Source organism: Notothenia rossii, assembly GCF_949606895.1.
Source record: "Notothenia rossii genome assembly, chromosome: 10".
Lineage (NCBI taxonomy): Eukaryota > Metazoa > Chordata > Actinopteri > Perciformes > Nototheniidae > Notothenia > Notothenia rossii.
The window spans coordinates 34,863,414-34,886,709 of NC_136908.1; the positions used below are offsets into that span (position 1 = coordinate 34,863,414).

A 23,296-nucleotide genomic window follows, 5' to 3' on the forward strand; every position below is an offset into this window, starting at 1 on the left:
GGATACTGACTTGTTGTGAAAGGTAACTTACAATTCTACCCGTGGTATACGCTCAGTATATCACGGCTAAGAACCAATCAGATTGCTTGATTTGACTTGTCCATTTTATAAACAGTGATAGATGTTAAGGACTAACGTTTATAATAAATACATTTGTATTTATTTTAAGATATTTTCATACAATCATACCAGTGGCGGCCGGCCCATAGGGGCGCTAGGGGCGCCGCCCCACCTCTTCCCACATACAAAACAATATATTAAAAAAAATATTAAATTAAAAAATATATATTAAAAAATATATATATTTCAAAAATATATATATTTTATATTTTTTATTTTTAATGAACAAAGTAAATATCATACAATTGGTATCAGTAAAATGAATAATCTACAATAAAATCTTGTTTAAAATTGTGTTACGATGTCTAAAGTTACTGATAAGTCACATGTTTCCTGCCAGGCCTTGCCCTTGGCATTAGTTTATCATTACGGGGCGCAGCCCCCGAGCCAAACAGCAGCAACCAGCACGTTGCAAAAGTCTCAATAGTAAACTGTGCCGCCAAAACATAATTTCAGCCAATCAGCGCCGTCAAATATTTTGGTCACGAGGGCGCTCACGTTGGCGCCCACGTTGGCGCCCACGTTGCTTACGTGCGTTGACGTGAGTTGTTTTTTAGACTCATGAGGAACTGGGGTAGTATCTATAGTAATGCAGTGTAGGCGGAGCCGTGACGTCATCTTCAATGAGCTCCCCAGAAAAACAACACAGCCGTTAGCTCTTAGCACTCAGAGCTCACAGCTCTTCATATCTGTTCAGAAACTAGACAAAAGTTAAACAAGTACAAACCACATACTGTCTGTGTCATGGCGAATACAGTCGCTGGTTTATTCATGTCTGTATAGGCCGTTGTTGTGAGTGTGTACGGTCGGAGCATTTAAAACGTTAGCTTAGCCAAATCTCCATTAGAAAACACGCATTTTAAAAGGTTTTTCGCCTGCCGTCTGTCTGCAGACTTGTCAAAGCCTTAATTCATGGTTTTCACTAACCGGTATCAGTATGTTGTTACTTCGGCATCATTTTGAAACGTGTATTACAATTAAATCACGGTCAAATATGTTCATCTTGTTGTAGTTGTAGCCCCCTTGACAGCGATTCTCTCTCTAGTTTAGCATACTCAGTCCGACTCAGCCTGGTTGTTCCTGGCCCTAGAACCACGATTTTATGGGGCCATTCAGTGTGCGAAATAAGGGGGGGTCCGGGGGAGCTCGACCCCCCCGTTTAACACCTGAGCCCCCCTGAAAGCCTCAACAGCAACATTTAGGGGGGGTCTGAAATTATAATATGTATTTGTCACTTGCAATGGTCACTAAAATGTTTTTAAGCCTACTATGTCCAGTATTCATAATTCAAAACATTTATTCACAAATAACTTCTATTTTGGCTGTCAAAAGCAGAGCCAGCCGCGTGACACGGGTACGTTGCGTGACGCGGACACAAATTATGCAAATTAGCCATGCGCGGCAAAGAGGAGAGAAAGACGTTACATTAGATTAGAGGACTCAAATGTCTAAGAGAAAGCTAAACCAAAGTGTTTCACTCGCGCACTTTGGGTTCACATCCAAAAAAGTGACACCACGAGATGACCAAGAGATACCCAGAGATGATGCTGATGACGCAGCAGCTAGCACAGCACTCGCTACCAGAACCGTTAGCGAGTCGGGGGCTCCTGTCCCGCCCAGTCACTCCCCAGAAGGAGGTGAAGTTGAGGCAGAGCGCTCAGAAGACGCAGCAGTTGCGGAGGTAGCTGCTACTGCTGCTAGTGACTTTCCGCCGGGTGGTTGGACAACGAAGCAGGTGGGCGAATGGAAAGACCGCAACCCTTGGCTTGACAAGTTAGGATGCTTAGCGTGTAGGAAAGCAAAAACGTTGCTACTCTCAGAAAAGGGACCGGGTTTACACCTCTCGGAAGAATGGATCAATGGTGATGTTACTAGCCCTGATGCAAAACAGCTACGAAAGAATATACACAAACACAGGGACAGCCAGGCCCACACAAGGTCAGTGGAAATACAGTCTCGTTTAGAACAGCTTACACCGTAGCAAAGGAAAGGCTATCTTATAAAAAGCTCAACCCCCTCATGACAATGCAGGAGCTGAATGGAGCCGAAGTTGGGAATATCCACAAATCTGACCATGCATGCGCAGAAATAATAAGTCACATTGCAAAGGAAATGCGCCGCAAGTTCGTCTCTAATGTGAAAGAAATGGATTCAAAGGTATCTATCACAATTGATGAAAGTGCCGTTCACGGTCGTCCCTATCTAATAATTTACGTAAGATGTGATGTCAGTGGTAAGGGGGATGTAGATAATGTTTTCCTGGATATAGTGGAACTCACAGATGGGGTCGATGCTGAATCAATTTATAACTCGATGATGGCGAGTCTATATAAAGCTGGAATGGATGATGACTTTTTGAAGACGCACCTAATAAGCATAGCCACCGATGGGGCTGCAGTGCTCACGGGAAAAGCCAGTGGGCTTGTCGTCAGACTCAAAAACAATTTTCCGAACGTGCAGTCTGTACACTGCCTGGCGCACAGACTAGAACTGTCAGTCAAAGATGCTCTTAAAGATGTGGGTGGCACTAATCACTTTGAGATATTTATTTCACATTTATACTCACTCTACAGTCAGTCAACCAGGAATTCCAGATTGCTGAAAGAAGCAGCGGCCGAGATCAACATGGAAATACTGAAAATAGGTCAAATGTTCACCATCAGATGGGTTGCCAGCAGCTTTAAAACAGGAAAAGCTGTATGGAAAGATTTCCCCGCACTAGCACTCCATTTTAAAACATCCAGTGAGAACGCATCACGTAATGATCTTGAGAGGCAAAAATACAAGGGACTTCTCAAGCACCTAACCAACTCAGGATTCGTGGAAGATTTGGCTGTCATGAAAGACATCCTGCGTGAACTCCAGAGCCTGTCTCTCAAGCTGCAGAGAAGAGAAATGACACTTGTGGACTCAAGTGTCCACATCAAACAAACCATCAATGTTTTGACCGCCATGAAGACGACCGGGGGGAGATCAACGAAGAACGCTGAACAGGGCGTCTCATCGGGCTTTTTTAAGGACGTAGAGCTGACAGAAGGCAGGGGGAAAATAAACAAGCCTCGTTTTTATGAATCGGTGGTTGCTACTCTAACCAAGCGCTTACCGGAGTCAAGCTTGGTCCAGACGCTCAAAGCTCTTGATAAGCGCTTTTGGCCAGGAGAGCGGGAAGACTTGACTTTGTATGGCGAACAAAAAGTACACCGTCTGGCTAAATCGCTCGGAGAACCAGCCGGGGACGCCGTGGGGCAGTTTAGAGACTGGAAATTGCAGGGTACTCCAGCGGGCAAAACACTGGAACGGCTATGCATAGCAAGTCGCACTTACCTCCCCACGTCTGCTGAGTGCGAGAGAGGCTTTTCCGCCGTGAATAACACCGACAACCAGAGCCGCAACAGGTTGCGCGAGGAGAGCCTGTCTTCGCTTCTGTTTGTGGACCTAAACGGACCCCCTTTGGACAAATTCGACCCAGTGCCGTTCGTGAAAAGCTGGATTAAAGCAGGACATCGTCTCTCTTCTTCTTGGAAACCAGGACGGCAACGAGAAGAAGTCGAGCCAAGGCATCTTTGGTCTATTCTCACTTAAGGTAAAAGACTATTTTTTCGATCTTTGCTGTGCATAAGATGAGCGTGTGCGTATGTCCTGTGTGGATTCCGGGGTTAAGAAGAAAAGCATAATTAGCCTTGGCGTTCAAGTTGGTGTGTGTGTGTGTGTGTGTGTGTGTGTGTGTGTGTGTGTGTGTGTGTGTGTGTGTGTGTGTGTGTGTGCGTGTGCGTGTGCGTCTGAGACCAGCTCTGCTCCCATTTCCTCGCATAGAATCGAAAACAGATGGTTCTTTAACGGTCGAGTATTCATTCATATGAACGTTAGAATATATAATTATTTGACAGCGCCCCGGTTGAGAAACGCTGCTACTACTGATTGTCTTGGATTGCATCCATGAAATATTGTATAGGCCTACTGCATATTGAGAAATATTTGACCGGTATATTGCGCAATAAACGGGAGATGGGGACCCCCCGATTATTGACGGGTATTTCGCACACTGGGGCCATTACATCACCAGAAGTCCCAATTTAAGGGGTCATTACTCCCAAAAAAAAATGTTTTACTCACTATATCAACAGCCCCACCAAAAATATTTTCCAACAGCCGCCATTGAATCATACGTATTGGGATAATTTGTATTAATGTGGACCGGAGGGAGAGGGTGACGAGCATAAGTTTTACTTTCCTTTTTTATTTCAATTACAACTTTGGTCATGAAGAATATGTTTCTCTGTTGTCCACGTTCATAAAGCATAAAACAACAGCATCAGAGCATGGTCCAGAGTCTCTAGATGAGTTTACAGTAGTCCCTTGTTCTTATTAAACATCCATGTAGTCCGTTGTAATTGAACACTGTAGTTTCCATAGTTTCACCACAGCAGCAGACGCACACAATGACGTCCGCGGGCGCATCATAAACACGTCGGATAGTGAAAGTGCATTCGGATTCTCTAAAGCAGGGGTTTTCAAAGTGTGGGTAGGTGAGCCTCCCCTCAGAGAACATAAGAACAGCCGCGCCCCCCTCCCAATTATTATTGCTGTTATTATTATTATTATTATTATTATTATTATTATTATTATTATTATTATTGTTGTTGTTGCTATAATGCAGGGGTATTCAATTGCATTTAAAAGAGGTCCAGTAAGAGAAAATGTAATTAAATGCTCTGTTTTCGCTGTCTACCTTCCGTCTTTTGAAATTACTCCGACTGTTTCTCTCCTCTTGTCTCATCTCTGTGTGTGTGTGTTTGAATCTATCGTGCTGACTGCACCGATTTGATTGGCTGAGTAGCGTCACCTCCTTAAAACATTAAACAATAACTTTTTTAAACCTTTTTATTTTTATGTTTTAAACATATTGTATAAAACTCCCCCACTACTTGGACTATTCCTTGCACCCCTCTAGAATAAGCCTGAATGGTCTCAACCATATTGCATAAGTAACGTGCACTTGTTATTATAACAAGATCGCAAGGACACTGGTAGCGATCGGAAAATGGAGTGTTGTTCAGTTTGTGTGTTGTGAAACATGCGTGTCCGTGCATGGAAATATACCACACACCCAATTACAATTGCATGTTCAATTCACTACCCTGGAAGTTAATACAGTTGTTAAAGTTGGAACAGCCTGTGGACAGCCGTTCTTCCTTGCATGTCAGTCGCCGACACCTTCTTACAGAGGACAGGCACATCTAGCTGCAGCACGACCCGTATAATTCCGCACGCCGTGTTCTCAAGACATATTTTTTTTAACATTTTCAACATGGTGGATAAATCCTTATATGCTCCCGGCAACACACTGAACGTCAACTTTGCCTCCTTATTACACTCACCCCTACTTTAGTGGGAACAATGAGTCTGCGTCTTTGATGCACACAGGAATAAACGCAGATCATACTCTGGCTGCAGCCTTTACCGGTACTTGCTTTTGATCAAAGTCAATGCGGAAAACCTGCACTCACACAGGTTGGTGGAGGTAAAGGGAATGAGCACTTTTACAGCCTTTTTGGCGAGGTGGGGGAACTCAGTCTCCACAGACAGCCACAAGTGGGCAATTGTCACTTAACTCGTCTTTTTCTCGTTCTTTTGTGTCTCACGCTGCACATCCCCTGAAGCTCTCTGGCGCCCCCCAGGGGAGGCGCGCCTCACACTTTGAAAACCGCTGCTCTCCATGATAGGAAAGGAGGTTTCAAACTTCCTTTATAACCTCCTTTAGCTTAGAAACCACTGGACCTCATTTACCGAAAGGAGAGGAGAAAATGCTGCTCCACAATGCCTTGCAGCCGCAGCATTTGACGTCACACAACAGTTGGCCGTTCACAGAAACAAACGATTATGACGGAGAAATTATATCATGAAAGTTACGGTGCTTATTAAAAAATGTAAAACGTATGTGGTAAGTTGCCAAAGTGCTTTGTTTTGAACGTTCATCAGTATTATAATCAAAAAGAGAAATATGAACGTTAGTTTTTACTGAAAGGATCAAATAAAGTCAACATTTCACTGAGCTGTGTGGGGTTTGTTCAACTTTTAAATATGTTTGAATGGTGATATACACAGTGATAGGTGTTAAAGACTAACGTTTATAATAGTGAGATTCATCCCGCTTTTGTCTCATTAGTATGCATACAAAAGTGACAGGTCACACCTCCCCCCATTATGCAAATGAGCTAAGTCCCGCCTCCCCTTTGATCGAGGTGTGAGATCTCAAGTAGGTGTGATATCCCAAGTAGGTGTGAGATCCGTCGATAGGAGGGGTTTGATGTGTATTCACAGGTGTGAAAAGCCCCCAATGTTGCGCCTTATGGTGTATCATAAAATATGTTTCAATCACATTAGTATGCATAAAAAGTGACAGGTGGGCCCGCCCCCAAGTCTATTAAAACAAAATGCCGCTTCCATCACATTAGTATGCATACAAGTGACAGAAGGGCCCGCCCCAATTATGTGATGTCAGAAGACCGAGGGGGTGGAGTGAGATAAAAAAAAAAGAACCCCGTGCAGATAAAAAGCCAGTCATTTCCAATCATCAAGTCATCTTTCCAAAAAGAAAAAATGGCCAAGAGACGCCTCGATATGGGTTTAATCAGCGAGACGCCTGTGACAACTTACCGCCATCCGTCCGGAGCGCCAATCAAGAAACGGATGCAGTATCTGTGCCGGGTTCAAACACCTCCGGTCGAAGATCTTGAAGAGAAATGGCTTCTGGAAAATGAACATGTTTGGGGATACGTATTCAACTATATGGCGAATGAACTGCATTTCTACAATCTGAAAAATGGAGAAATGTATGGACCCCACAGTGTTAAAGCAACGTTGACCTCAACAGATTGGGCTGTGTTAACTCTGGTGTCTTCCAGAGATCTCCACGCAACCATTGTATCGGAAGAAGTAGTGCATCAAGAAAATACTGTGAAACAAGCGGTGTACAAGATATTTGCAACAAAAAGCAAAGAAACGCAAACAAAAAGCGAGATCAGAGAAGAGTTTACACCGTTACCCCCCAATGTGGAGGAAGAAGAAGGAAATATCCCCCCGCTGCCAGAAGTGAAAAGAGTCCTGACAAGCACCGTCTGGGAAACTAAAAGCGGACCATCTGGGCGATGGTATTGCCGCGCAAGCCGTTTGCTAACGCAGGGGGGAGGGGTTCTCTCTAAAACACAGTGTCCTGCCATCTCTCTCTGTTTCTGCTGATGTGTAAAATATACAAAATAACGTTTTATATACTTACTCTCTTGTTAAAAGGTGATGAAGTTTGTAGCGTAAGCCAGCCATCAGTATTCTAGTTTTAAGGATCGAAGGATCCAATGTATTTTTAAATGGAGCAGAAATAGAACTAGTCTCCCAGTGCAAGTATCTTGAACAGAGAGTGTCATATTGGACTCGCACTTGACTTTTTAAGAAACATATCCAGAAAGTAACCAATACCATTAAATTCAACTTGCAACATTTTAAACAAATTAGACCTTTTTCTTAACTGTCAATGCTGCAAAGTCATACCTCCAATGTATGATTCTATCCCACATTGAATACTGTTTTACAAACTGGTCGTTTACTTGTGCCACACACCTGAAACCCATAGAACAGCTGTTCAAGAGAGTTATCCAGGTGTTTGACAGAAAGCCACAGTCATACCACCACTGTACCATCCTTGAATATGCTGCTCATGCTCTTTCTGCATATCATGTATTTATTTTTGCTGTATGTATATATATAAATGTCATGTTCTTATATGCTGTATGTGACGGGACTATAGATGGAAATTAGCTCAGAGCTAAAATCCGGCTCATTTACACTTGTAAGCATTATATTTGTTTTAAAGTGTTCATCAATGTGCACTACGGTAGCCCTGAAGAAAATTAAACATTAAAATATGTTATCGATGTCCCCATTCCCAGTTTGTTTTGGGAATAATTGCGATGTTTACTATGTTTTTGGTAGCTCTTACCAAAACAGAATTTTTGTAAAAGACTGCGACTCTAAAAGGCAAGTTTGTGATTTTAACACTGTTTCGAAGAAACAATACATTATACAATATTACGACTTTTTTCCCATATTTTTAACCCAATTTTTTTGTTGTTGTTGTAGGGCTTCAAGATATTTTGCATGTCATGCATAAACACGGTGTCATCTTTTCCTTGAAACTGACGTGCTGCCCGTTTTACAAAACAAGTTATTTTTCTGCTTCTTCATCCTCTGAATTTTCCTCCCCCGTCCCTCTTCCTTCAGCCAGCACAACAAGAATGAAGGTGGATCTGTGAAATGAAACACCTCTTCCCAAAGCGTGACTTCCCTATTGAGAGCATGCGTCTAGGGCAGTAGATTCTAAACCAATTGGCCAGATATACTAACATGCAGAATGTACGGTATGTTTGAAGACTAACCATTTATCCAGTTCAAGCTGTCTTTAAGATGTGACAATGCGCTCTGACTATCCCCCGTAAAATCGTGACAAACTATTACTTATTCTTAAATTTGACCTCTTGCTGCTTGGTTGAAAATGATAGATGAAAAAATAACTTTTAAAAAAAAGACTCAAACAGCGAGGGACATTATACTGGTGAAAAAACTCTCAACGACGATGTTCAGTAAACGACCAATCAAAATCGAAGGATCCAATGTATTTTTAAATGGAGCAGAAATAGAACTAGTCTCCCAGTGCAAGTATCTTGAACAGGGATTGTCATATTGGAACTCGCACTTGACTTTTTAAGAAACATATCCAGAAAGTATCCAATACCATTAAATTCAACTTGCAACATTTAAAAAAATTAGACCTTTTTCTTAACTGTCAATGCTGCAAAGTCATACCTCCACTGTATGATTCTATCCCACATTGAATACTGTTTTACAAACTGGTCGTTTGCTTGTGCCACACACCTGAAACCCATAGAACAGCTGTTCAAGAGAGCTATCCAGGTGTTTGACAGAAAGCCATAGTCATACCACCACTGTACCATCCTTGAAAATCACAATTTCTTGAGTTTTTGACATTTTTATGTCTTTTAAAAGTATGTGTTTTTAAAAAAATAATATTTACATGGGCTGGCCCCCCTCCCCTTAGGGGAATTCATCCACAGAAAACACACTGGACGCAGCACTAGGTCAGAAACCAGAGGAGACTGTGAGGTCCACCACAGACGGACCACCTTTGACAAAATGTCCTCTCTATTAAAGGCAGCTCATTGTGGAATAGCCCCCCAACTGAGATACAGGATTGTCCCACTCTCAATAGTTTTAAAGGTCAACTTAAAGAATGGTTGAGCAACAAACAGACGTGTAATCACTGTTAAATAAATGCACTTTAACACAGGGGTATCTCCTCTTGCACTTTATGTATTGCTTTTATCTTATCTTGCACTTTATATATCATAGCTGCTACATTGTACTGCCATGTGGTCAATGCTTGTATGCTGCTCATGCTCTTTCTGCATATCATGTATTTTATTTTTGCTGTATATATATATATAAATGTCATGTTCTTATATGCTGTATGGGACGGGACTACAGATGGAAATTAGCTCAAAGCTAAAATCCGGCTCATTTACACTTGTAAGTATTATTTTTGTTTTAAAGTGTTCATCAATGTGCACTACGGTAGCCCTGAAGAAAATTAAACATTAAAATATGTTATCGATGTCCCCATTCCGAGTTTGTTTTGGGAATAATTGCGATTTTTACTATGTTTTGGTAGCTCTTAACAAAACTGAATTTTTGTAAAAGACTGCGACTCTAAAAGGCAAGTTTGTGATTTTAACACTGTTTCGATGAAACAATACATTATACAATATTACGACTTTTTGCCATATTTTTAACACAATATACTTGTACCTTTTTTTTTGTGGTTGTAGGGCTTCAAGATATTTTGCATGTCATGCATAAACACGGTGTCATCTTTTCCTTGAAACTGACGTGCTGCCCGTTTTACAAAACAAGTTATTTTTCTGCTTCTTCATCCTCTGAATTTTCCTCCCCCGTCCCTCTTCCTTCAGCCAGCACAACAAGAATGAAGGTGGATCTGTGAAATGAAACACCTCTTCCCAAAGCGTGACTTCCCTATTGAGAGCATGCGTCTAGGGCAGTAGATTCTAAACCAATTGGCCAGATATACTAACATGCAGAATGTACGGTATGTTTGAAGACTAACCATTTATCCAGTTCAAGCTGTCTTTAAGATGTGACATTGCGCTCTGACTATTTCCCGTAAAATGGTGACAAACTATTACTTATTCTTAAATTTGACCTCTTGCTGCTTGGTTGAAAATGATAGTTGAAAAATAACTTTAAAAAAAAAAAGACTCAAACAGCGAGGGACATTATACTGGGGAAAAAAACTCTCAATTATACAGATGACTCCCCCTCCACTCAACGCAATAAGTCCCTCCCTCCACTCAGCAAAGCATCTAAAACTAAGGACCCCACTAAGACGACAGTTTGAAAACTAGCTATGGATCTGAGAAAAACCAAGTCTCCCCCCGTGAGTTGCAGCCAGGAACAAACTCCTGGACTACCATCATCACCACCATTCTGGACACCCTAATCTTGCAGTACTACTGCTGCTTATTTTGCTCCTTGGGCCAAGACGTCTCTGTTTATGGACACAGTGAAATCAGTGTTGGTTGATATTGTGGAGGGGGTGATACATCGGTACAGAGAAGAAATATGCAACGGATGCCGAGTCAGTCACCCCGGCCAGAGGCAACACGATTGTCTGAATGACATGCCCGATTTTTTCTTCAGAAACAATTACAACACGTTAATGAAAAGACTCTGGCTCACCGACTTCATTACTGAGATCGACCAGACTCTTATTGATAAATAAATTTTCACGGATGATTGGAGGATCCAAGGCGCTTCGGAGGCTTTTCTGCACAATCTCAAAAATTGTAGACGCCTCAAGGAGAGACTTGAAAAGATCCCTGCCGAGTTGGATGGAGAAGAAGAAGACTAATAACCTGCGGTTGGTTGAAGCCAGGGATTTTTTCTTTTTCGATACATTGACTTTTTCTTTAAAGTAAAATAAAAATGGGGAACTACTATGCAAAACGCTCGGTATATATTGATCAGAATGTAGTCAATACCCTTTTAATAAGTGTGGTGATGAGGACGATTGAAAACAGAGTGAATAGTGATCCCCGTGTAAACAGAATGGCTGAAGTTTGTAAACTAGAAGACATTTTGGATATCGTTCGTTCTGGCAGTACTATTCATGGTCATTGGGAAACGATTGTAAACGAAACATTTAAAGTGGTCCTGGAATCTTCATTTTCCGAAACATTCTGTAACATTACCGAAGAAATGAAACAAACATCAAAAGTGTATCATGTGCTCTCATTGTATGCTCTGTTTGTAGATGTAATGCATCTTTGTGTCAAAAACAGCATACACATGAATATCTTGACTGAAGTGAAAAAACTCCATCATGATATTTCAAGTAATCTGGGGAATTCTAAGCTGGAGACGGTCCTGGGGATGTTACAATCAGTATAACTATTGATTTTGTGTGTGAAAATGTTTAAATGTAAATTGGACATTTTTTTTTTTTAAATAAAAAAAAGTGTTTTTTACATTTTAAAAACTGTTGTCTTCATTATAGCAAGGGGAGCGTGTCTGATACATGTGTATTACAGTCCTTCACATGCACTGTTGTCTTCATTATAACAAGGGGAGGGTAACAGTGAAGATGTATGATACATGTGTATTGAAACGTGCGTATGATACCCCCACAGAAACACAGAAACATGGAAACACAGAAACACAGAAAACACTGAAACCACTGAAACACTGAAAAAACACAGAAACACTGAAACACAGACACACAGAAACACCGAAACACAGAGACACAGAACTACAGAAACACAGAAACACAGAACCACAGAGACACAGAAACACAGAAACACAAAAACATGGAAACACAGAAACACAGAAAACACAGAAACACAGAAACACAAAAACACAGAGAAACACAGAAACACAGAAACACAGAAACACAAAGACACTGAAACACCGACACACCGAGACACAGAACCACAGAAACACAGAAACACAAAAACACAGAAACACAGAAACACAAAAACACAGACACAAAGAAAACACAGAAACACAGAAACACAAAAACACAGAAACACCGACACACAGAAACACAGAAAACACAGAAACACAGAACCACAGAAACACAAAAACACAAAAAATACAAAAACACTGAAACACCGACACACAGAAACACCGAAACACAGAGACACAGAACTACAGAAACACAGAAACACAGAACCACAGAGACACAGAACCACAGAAACACAAAAACATGGAAACACAGAAACACAGAAAACATAGAAACACAGAAACACAAAAACACAGAAACACAGAAACGCAGAAACACAGAAACACAAAAACACTGAAACACCGACACACCGAGACACAGAACCACAGAAACACAGAAACACAAAAACACAGAAACACAGAAACACAAAAACACAGACACAAAGAAAACACAGAAACACAAAAACACAGAAACACCGACACACAGAAACACAGAAAACACAGAAACACAGAACCACAGAAACACAAAAACACAAAAAATACAAAAACACTGAAACACCGACACACAGAAACACAGAAAACACTGAAAACACAAAAAACAGGCTTGTGTGCTAGTATGGTTTTTGAATAAACACATTAGTATTTAAAAAAGTCGATGGGAGGCTGATACTATTTGACTTTTTAAAATAATGATGTGTTTATTCAAAAACCATACTAGCACACAAGCCTGTTTTTTGTGTTTTCAGTGTTTTCGGTGTTTCTGTGTGTCGGTGTTTCAGTGTTTTTGTATTTTTTGTGTTTTTGTGTTTCTGTGTTTTCTGTGTTTTCTGTGTTTCGGTGGTTCTGTGTTTCTGTGTTTTCTGTGTGTCGGTGTTTCTGTGTTTTTGTGTTTCTGTGTTTTCTTTGTGTCTGTGTTTTTGTGTTTCTGTGTTTCTGTGTTTCTGTGTTTCTGTGGTTCTGTGTCTCGGTGTGTCGGTGTTTCAGTGTTTTTGTGTTTCTGTGTTTCTGTGTTTCTCTGTGTTTTTGTGTTTCTGTGTTTCTGTGTTTTCTGTGTTTCTGTGTTTCCATGTTTTTGTGTTTCTGTGTTTCTGTGTCTCTGTGGTTCTGTGTTTCTGTGTTTCTGTAGTTCTGTGTCTCTGTGTTTCGGTGTTTCTGTGTGTCTGTGTTTCAGTGTTTCTGTGTTTTTTTAGTGTTTCAGTGGTTTCAGTGTTTTCTGTGTTTCTGTGTTTCCATGTTTCTGTGTTTCTGTGGGGGTATAATACGCACGTTTCAATACACATGTATCATACATCTTCACTGTTACCCTCCCCTTGTTATAATGAAGACAACAGTGCATGTGAAGGACTGTAATACACATGTATCAGACACGCTCCCCTTGCTATAATGAAGACAACAGTTTTTAAAATGTAAAAAACACTTTTTTTTATTTAAAAAAAAAAATGTCCTATTTACATTTAAACATTTTCACACACAAAATCAATAGTTATACTGATTGTAACATCCCCAGGACCGTCTCCAGCTTAGAATTCCCCAGATTACTGGAAATATCATGATGGAGTTTTTTCACTTCAGTCAAAATATTCATGTGTATGCTGTTTTTGACACAAAGATGCATTACATCTACAAACAGAGCATACAATGAGAGCACATGATACACTTTTGATGTTTGTTTCATTTCTTCGGTAATGTTTAAGAATGTTTCGGAAAATGAAGATTCCAGGACCACTTTAAATGTTTCGTTTACAATCGTTTCCCAATGACCAGGAATAGTACTGCCAGAACGAACGATATCCAAAATGTCTTCTAGTTTACAAACTTCAGCCATTCTGTTTACACGGGGATCGCTATTCACTCTGTTTTCAATCGTCCTCATCACCACACTTATTAAAAGGGTATTGACTACATTCTGATCAATATATACGGAGCGTTTTGCATAGTAGTTCCCCATTTTTATTTTACTTTAAAGAAAAAGTCAATGTATCGAAAAAGAAAAAATCCCTGGCTTTAACCAACCGCAGGTTATTAGTCTTCTTCTTCTCCATCCAACTCGGCATGGATCTTTTCAAGTCTCTCCTTGAGGCATCTACAATTTTTGAGATTGTGCAGAAAAGCCTCCGAAGCGCCTTGGATCCTCCAATCATCCGTGAAAATTTCTTTATCAATAAGAGTCTGGTCAATCTCAGTAATGAAGTCGGTGAGCCAGAGTCTTTTCATTAACGTGTTGTAATTGTTTCTGAAGAAAAAATCGGGCATGTCATTCAGACAATCGTGTTGCCTCTGGCCGGGGTGACTGACTCGGCATCCGTTGCATATTTCTTCTCTGTACCGATGTATCACCCCCTCCACAATATCAACCAACACTGATTTCACTGTGTCCATAAACAGAGACGTCTTGGCCCAAGGAGCAAAATAAGCAGCAGTAGTACTGCAAGATTAGGGTGTCCAGAATGGTGGTGATGATGGTAGTCCAGGAGTTTGTTCCTGGCTGCAACTCACGGGGGGAGACTTGGTTTTTCTCAGATCCATAGCTAGTTTTCAAACTGTCGTCTTAGTGGGGTCCTTAGTTTTAGATGCTTTGCTGAGTGGAGGGAGGGACTTATTGCGTTGAGTGGAGGGGGAGTCATCTGTATAATTGAGAGTTTTTTTCCCCAGTATAATGTCCCTCGCTGTTTGAGTCTTTTTTTTTTTAAAGTTATTTTTCAACTATCATTTTCAACCAAGCAGCAAGAGGTCAAATTTAAGAATAAGTAATAGTTTGTCACCATTTTACGGGAAATAGTCAGAGCGCAATGTCACATCTTAAAGACAGCTTGAACTGGATAAATGGTTAGTCTTCAAACATACCGTACATTCTGCATGTTAGTATATCTGGCCAATTGGTTTAGAATCTACTGCCCTAGACGCATGCTCTCAATAGGGAAGTCACGCTTTGGGAAGAGGTGTTTCATTTCACAGATCCACCTTCATTCTTGTTGTGCTGGCTGAAGGAAGAGGGACGGGGGAGGAAAATTCAGAGGATGAAGAAGCAGAAAAATAACTTGTTTTGTAAAACGGGCAGCACGTCAGTTTCAAGGAAAAGATGACACCGTGTTTATGCATGACATGCAAAATATCTTGAAGCCCTACAACAACAAAAAAAGATTGTGTTAAAAATATGGGAAAAAAGTCGTAATATTGTATAATGTATTGTTTCTTCGAAACAGTGTTAAAATCACAAACTTGCCTTTTAGAGTCGCAGTCTTTTACAAAAATTCTGTTTTGGTAAGAGCTATCAAAAACATAGTAAACATCGCAATTATTCCCAAAACAAACTGGGAATGGGGACATCGATAACATATTTTAATGTTTAATTTTCTTCAGGGCTACCGCAGTGCACATTGATGAACACTTTAAAACAAAAATAATGCTTACAAGTGTAAATGAGCCGGATTTTAGCTCTGAGCTAATTTCCATCTATAGTCCCGTCACATACAGCATATAAGAACATGACATTTATATATATACATACAGCAAAAATAAATACACTATATGCAGAAAGAGCATGAGCAGCATATTGAAGGATGGTACAGTGGTGGTATGACTGTGGCTTTCTGTCAAACACCTGGATAGCTCTCTTGAACAGCTGTTCTATGGGTTTCAGGTGTTTGGCACAAGCAAACGACCAGTTTGTAAAACAGTATTCAATGTGGGATAGAATCATACAGTGGAGGTATGACTTTGCAGCATTGACAGTTAAGAAAAAGGTCTAATTTGTTTAAAATGTTGCAAGTTGAATTTAATGGTATTGGTTACTTTCTGGATATGTTTCTTAAAAAGTCAAGTGCGAGTCCAATATGAAACTCTCTGTTCAAGATACTTGCACTGGGAGACTAGTTCTATTTCTGCTCCATTTAAAAATACATTGGATCCTTCGATCCTTAAAACTAGAATACTGATGGCTGGCTTACGCTACAAACTTCATCACCTTTTAACAAGAGAGTAAGTATATAAAACGTTATTTTGTATATTTTAAACATCAGCAGAAACAGAGAGAGATGGCAGGACACTGTTTTAGAGAGAACCCCTCCCCCCTGCGTCAGCAAACGGCTTGCGCGGTAATACCATCGCCCAGATGGTCCGCTTTTAGTTTCCCAGACGGTGCTTGTCAGGACTCTTTTCTCTTCTGGCGGCGGGGGGATATTTCCTTCTTCTTCCTCCACATTGAGGGGTAACAGTGAAAACTCTTCTCTGATCTCGCTTTTTGTTTGCGTTTCTTTGCTTTTTGTTGCAAATATCTTGTACACCGATGGTTTCACAGTATTTTCTTGATGCACTACTTCTTCCGATACAATGGTTGCGTGGAGATCTCTGGAAGACACCAGAGTTAACACAGCCCAATCTGTTGAGGTCAACGTCGCTTTAACACTGTGGGGTCCATACGTTTCTCCATTTTTCAGATTGTAGAAATGCAGTTCCTTCGCCATATAGTTGAATACGTATCCCCAAACATGTTCATTTTCCAGAAGCCATTTCTCTTCAAGATCTTCGACCGGAGGTGTTTGAACCCGGCACAGATACTGCATCCGTTTCTTGATTGGCGCTCCGGGCGGATGGCGGTAAGTTGTCACAGGCGTCTCGCTGATTAAACCCATATCGAGGCGTCTCTTGGCCATTTTTTCTTTTTGGAAAGATGACTTGATGATTGGAAATGACTGGCTTTTTATCTGCACGGGGTTCTTTTTTTTTATCTCACTCCACCCCCTCGGTCTTCTGACATCACATAATTGGGGCGGGCCCTTCTGTCACTTGTATGCATACTAATGTGATGGAAGTGGCATTTTGTTTTAATAGACTTGGGGGCGGGCCCACCTGTCACTTTTTATGCATACTAATGTGATTGAAACATTTTTTATGATACACCATAAGGCGCAACAGTGGGGGCTTTTCACACCTGTGAATACACATCAACCCCCTCCTATCGACGGATCTCACACCTACTTGGGATATCACACCTACTTGAGATCTCACACCTCGATCAAAGGGGAGGTGGGACTTAGCTAATTTGCATAATGGGGGGAGGTGTGACCTGTCACTTTTTTATGCATACTAATGAGACGAAAGCGGGATGAATCTTACTACTGTTTATAATAAATACATTTGTATTGATTTTAACATCTTTTCATAGTTCACTTCATACAATCATACGTATTGGGATAAATTGTATTAATGTGGACCGGAGGGAGGGTGAAGAGCATAAGTTTCACTTTCATTTTTTATTTCAATTCCAACTTTGGTCATGAAGAATATGTTTATCTGTTGTCCACGTTCATAAAAGCATAAAGTAACAGCATCAGAGCACGGTGCAGAGTCTCTAGATGAGTCCGTCGTTCTTATTAAACATCCATGTTGGAGTCTGTTGTATAGAAAACTGTAGTTTCCATAGTTTCACCACAGCAGCAGACGCACACAATGACGTCCGCTGGCGCATCATAAACACGTCAGATAGTGAAAGTGCATTCGGATTCTCTAAAGTACCGCAGTCTCTTCTCCTAAATCCTTTTGAATTCTCCTTAACCCTGTGACGTCTCACTCAGAGGTCAAGGAATAGACGATAGGGTTAGATGTTAGGAGCTGATTTTTGGATTATCCGACCGCAGCCCTGTACTACGAAGCTGGCTCAACCTAACCTGGACATGTTTGAGTTAGCTGGTTGGCCTAATCCAAAACATACGCGCTCTCGCTAAACTGTACGACGCTGGTTATCAAGTGGATCGCTCAAGCCAGCTGTGCCCTATCTAGTTAGGTGCGCGTTCACATGAAAGGGGTAGTATTTGGAGTTTTCGAGCAATCACAAACATGGAGAAGCGTACTGACAGCGCAGCGCGTCATACTTCATGAATGAAAAGTGCACTTTAATATTAGACAAATATGAAGAAGTTATGGAAGCCTGTTTGTCCCACAGGATCTTTTTTTTTTAAATCCTGTAAGTCATTATAATGACATAGCTATCTCATTATAATGACTTACTATCTCATTATAATGACTTAGCTATGTCATTATAATGACTTAGCTATCTCATTATAATGACTTAGTTATCTCATTATATTGACTTAGTTATCTCATTATATTGACTTAGCTATCTCATTATAATGACTTACTATCTCATTATATTGATTTAGCTATCTCATTATAATGACTTACTATCAAATAAGAGCAATTTTTTAAATAGCTTTCATCCCTTTACACCAAAGCAACAATAACAAGTGTGTGGGACACACTTAGCTGAACTAATGGATACTATAATTGAAGACTACTTTAGACGCGGATTCACAAATAAGGACATTTTAGTGGTTTTGGAGGAATCACACAATATTAAACTAAGCCTACGGACACTACAGAGGAAGCTACAAAATAACAAGCTTTGGCGGAGAAAAAATAAGACAGATGCAGCTGAAGTGGCATTGTTCATCGAACAACAGCTACAAACATCTGGCAAACAGCATGGCTACAGATGGATGCACCAGAAATGTTGGATGTCCGGTATAATTACTGACAGAGAAACGGTACGTCAACTGTTGCGACTGATGGACGGAAATGGGGTTGACCTACGTGCACGTAACCGTTTGAGACGGCGTATGTATGTTAGTCGTGGGCCAAATTTACGTGTGGCACATTGATGGATACGACAAATTAAAGCCTTATGGCATATGCATAAGTGGCTGCATAGATGGCTTCTCAAGGGAAATGATCTGGCTGGAAGCATATAAAACCAATAATGATCCTCGTATTATTTTATAGATTCTGTGACTGAAAACAATGGCTGTCCACAAAGAGTAAGGTTAGATCACGGTACGGAGAATACCCATGTTGCACAGACACTGGCGGCACATATCAGACCCGGGCCGGGGGGCGGGGCCACATGACCGGGCCATTTAAAGCCAATAAAGCTTGACAAAAATATCGGTAGTCCGGGGTGGTAATCTGACGCTCGTGCGTAAAAAGTCGCTCAATCAGTAAGATTACAATTTAAAACAATGTTTGAAAGAAAAGTAACTAAAGAAAAGGTGTAATATTTAAGATTTCGTTTCTGCAAAGGGTATAGAAACGAAATATATATCAGAGATAATAATGATATAACATGACATAAAGTCCAACAAACCACAAGGACAACGAAAACATAGCCTAATAAAATGACTACATTTCTGACACACCATTCACCATGGACAGCCAGCAGCCACCATGAGAGCAGAGCAGTGTAAAATTGGCACGGCGGCCCATACATTCACGTACAAGTAGGCTACTGTACAAATTAAATTTGAAGTATACTCACCACTACTTGAAGGGCACTCCGCGAGCCTTGCACTCCGCGAACTCGTCAACAATGCGCTGTATGTCCAATTTCTTGGCTCGGTCACTTTCGATGGACAGCAAGGCCAGTCCACTCAGTCTCTCCTGTCCCATCGTGCTCCTCAAATAGTTTTTGATGAGATTTAATTTGGAGAAAGAGCGCTCGGCGGTTGCCACGGTGATAGGAAGAGTCAAATATAAGATGAAGGCTGTGCAAACCTCACTGAATGTAGATGTTACTGCTGGGTTGTAAACAATGAGCATTTTTACCAGATCCGCGACAGATTTTAGTTTTTGTATTTGGTCCCTGAAACAGGTTCTGAAAGAAAGCAGCTGGCCAGGGAAGCTGGCGGCGATGTCCCGACTGTAGTGCTCTCTAAGCCGCTGGGCAGCTTGGTGTAAATCCTCATCCTTTGCTTGTAGTAGTGTGTTGGGGTGAATTGCCTCAAACATGTTCACAGTTGCATTTAAGCTGGTGAATCTTTGGGACAGTTGCTGGATGATTATATCGAGACATGCATTGAAAACGGTCACCCGAAAGTTGCTCTCTGCGTCAGTGAGGCGGCTGTCTTCAGAAAGTTCATCAAAGTGTCTCTTAACTTTCCTGGCCCTGGTTGTTTCAAATTGTGTTTGACTTCCCCATTTAGTAGCCAGGGCAAGAGTGGCGGACTTTGCCTCATCAAATTGTCCCCTATACTCCACCAAAACACTGATGGCATTTTGCAGTAGAGTAAATGCTTTGAGAATATCCCCGTCTTTTGCTTGCAGTAAATTTGAAGCACAATTTATGCTTTCCACAATCTTGGTCTGCATGTTGACCAAAAATAGAAAGCTAAATTTGCTTACGGCATTCTTGAGTGCACTTGCTTCATTGCGCTCATCCTTTTTGTCACTGGTAAGGGATATTTTGACGAGGGCTTTTATAATGTCTCCATATCTGTGCCTTAACGCAACAAGCGCATCATGGCGAGATGACCAGCGAGTGGGACATAAGCGTTTTAATGTGATAGTTCTGCTCTCTGGCGTCATTAACTCATTAACTCACTGAACAATGCCCATCGTTTGATACTGTGACCAAAAAAGTTGTAGAGCGTCTCTACAGTGTCATAGAACTGCTTCACTCCAGGGACATTTTTAACAGAGTCGTTGAGTGCTAGGTTGAGATTATGAGCAGCGCAATGAACATAGTGGGCAAGGGGCTCCTTCTCGGCTATTCTTGCTTGCACGCCTGAATACACACCACTCATATTAGCCGCCCCATCATAGCCCTGTCCGCGACATTTAGACAGATCTAATCCGTTTTTCTCTATAGAACCAAGGATTTTGTTTTCAAGCTCTGAAGCTGATGAACCTTCAGTCACTTCAAAACCCAAAAAGACTTCATTGATCTGTATATCTGTTGCAATATCCATGTCGTTCTTAACAACAGTTATGTAGCGGTAAACCTGACTCAACTGGTCTATCTTTGACACATCTTGCGTTGTGTCCATGATGACGGAATAAAATGGGGCTTCGTTTATTTCATCAATGATGTCAGCTTTCACACGTTGAGATAATATGTAAATAATCTCATCTTGAATCTGGTGACTGAGGTATTTCACTGACCCTTCTGGTCGGTTGATTAGCTCTTTCAAAACAGGGTCTTAGCGAGCCAATAATTCTATTATTGACAAAAAGTTGCCAGCTTTTCCCTGACCTAGAACCTCTCGATGGCCCCTGAATGCCAAGTTGCTTGAAGCTAGAGTGAGAGTTACATTAACAATGCGCTCCACGACCTGTCTCCAAAATTGGGCGGCATTACGCACATTCCTCTCCATGTCAGCGTCTATTGTGCCGTTGGTTTTCCACTGCTCATACTACGCATGCACCAAGGTGTATTTGAGTGGATTCATGCCTCTCAATTTTAGTAGAAAGATGTTTCCAGTCTTTTATTCCGTTTACCCATGCATTGTTGTAGAACGGTGCCTTTCGGTTGGCAAAAAGCCAGCAAGGCTCACAGTAGCAGCAGTCCAACTTTGGGGAATAGCACATCAAGCTACGTGGAAATTTCATCCCAACTTTAGTGGTGGAGGTGTAATAGCTTTCTGAAAAGCAACGGTTATCCTTGTCTTTGGGAAATGGACCTTTGGGTTTGCATGGGCCCATTTTAAGGATATATCTTTTGATATTGGCGTCCTCAATGTTTTCAAAATAGTTTGCCCGATCAGTCGGAAAACGCTCCAGAGGATAATTGCAGGACACATCATGATCCGTGGTCTGAGTTTCACCCGTAGGAGTAGCGTGAGGAGGAGACCTGTTGCTGCTTTCATTCCCAGTGTCCGGTACTTCTTCACCTTGCGGCGCAGCAGGTAAGGAGCCGGAGGGGGGAGGGGTGCGGCTGGTCAAGCGTCAGGCCTGGCTCTCCTCTCGACGAGCAGCTAGCAGCTGCTGAGTCGTCCCTATTATTATTATTATTATTATTATTATTATTGTCATCATCACTACAGCCGAGAGACAGAAAAGGAAATAAGCTAGGCGGCCGAGCTACACGAAGTAACAACAACCATGATATCAACATTTACCACAAACTCACATTTTCTTGTTGACAGTGTTTGTCCGTGATTGTAGCCTACCTGTAAATCTGGCTAACCCTCACTAACGTTGTTGGCGGGCTGGGGCTCGGGGATGAAACATGGCTGGCAGTGGCAAAAACTTCAGGTTCATCTCCCGCAGGAGGAGGAGTAGGGCGAAAAAAATATCCATCTAGCTTGGACAATTTGGCTTTTCCTTGGTCCTTTTTATCCTTTTCTTTGCGTTTTGTAGCTCCACTTTTGTGTTTATAACTGCTCATGCTTAGGCAGTGCTCTGTTGAATGACAAGTGATTGATGATGACGTTGACGTTCATTTACGTATGATGTTGATGGACGGCTGTTGATGACGATTTTACCCAAAATACATTTGGAGACAGTAGAAGGGATTCACTTGCAATTTTTCATGTTTTAATGTTAAATGTGAGTGGGAAAATAGCAGCACAAGTTCAACTCATATTATAGACTACAATGCTAATACCTAATATGACCACGAACGTCAGTGCACTCAGTGGCGCGAGGCAGCAGGGCCCGCCGGCTAATATCTCGGGGGCGGAGCCTGCTGCCTCGGCGACGGGCCCCCATTGGGTCCCGACCGTCCCGGGCCCGGGGAGCCCTGCCCCGGGGAGCCCTGCCCCTACAGCCCCCCCTGAAGCTCCGCCCCTGTGCACAGATGCAAAAGTTTTTGCACAACATTGAGGATGAGAATGGCATGGAGTGTGTCACTTTAGGTCCAAGTACTGGGAATCAGCGGATTGAACGCTGGTGGGGCACCTTGAGAAGTGAGTGCGCGCAATTTTGGATGGACCATTTTGACCAGATGAAGGCTGATGGCTATTTTGTTGGCAGCTTCCTCGACAAATCCTTGATCCAGTTTTGCTTTCAAAATACCATACAGGTACAGTAGCCTAAATAACTATTTATTATCAGCAAAGACAGAAAAAGTGTTATATAACGTTTTTAATCTTTTTCTATCCAATATATAGGAGGAGCTTGATCACATTGTTGCTGTCTGGAATGACCATCGCATAAGAACAAGCAACAACCCTCGGGCTCCCAATGGTCGTCCCTCCATAATGTATGTGGTTCCCGACCTATATGGGGCTCAGAGTTTCTTGCAGCCAGCTGGTCAAATAAAGGTTGAAACATGTCGAGATCACTGTTGTTTTAAGGACTATCCTTGTGATGAGGATGTGTT

The 23,296-nt window shown here is 41.5% G+C and overlaps 1 long non-coding RNA gene across 1 annotated transcript in view; it reads left to right on the plus strand.

Moving 5' to 3' along the window:
- The first annotated feature begins 1,660 nt into the window (after positions 1-1,660).
- The window catches only part of LOC307021337, a 52,578-nt gene continuing 30,942 nt past the window's right edge, over positions 1,661-23,296 (plus strand). Inside the window, exon 1 of the long non-coding RNA XR_013803127.1 lies at positions 1,661-3,703. This is a non-coding gene — a long non-coding RNA (uncharacterized lncRNA). The remainder of the gene's footprint in view (positions 3,704-23,296) is intronic.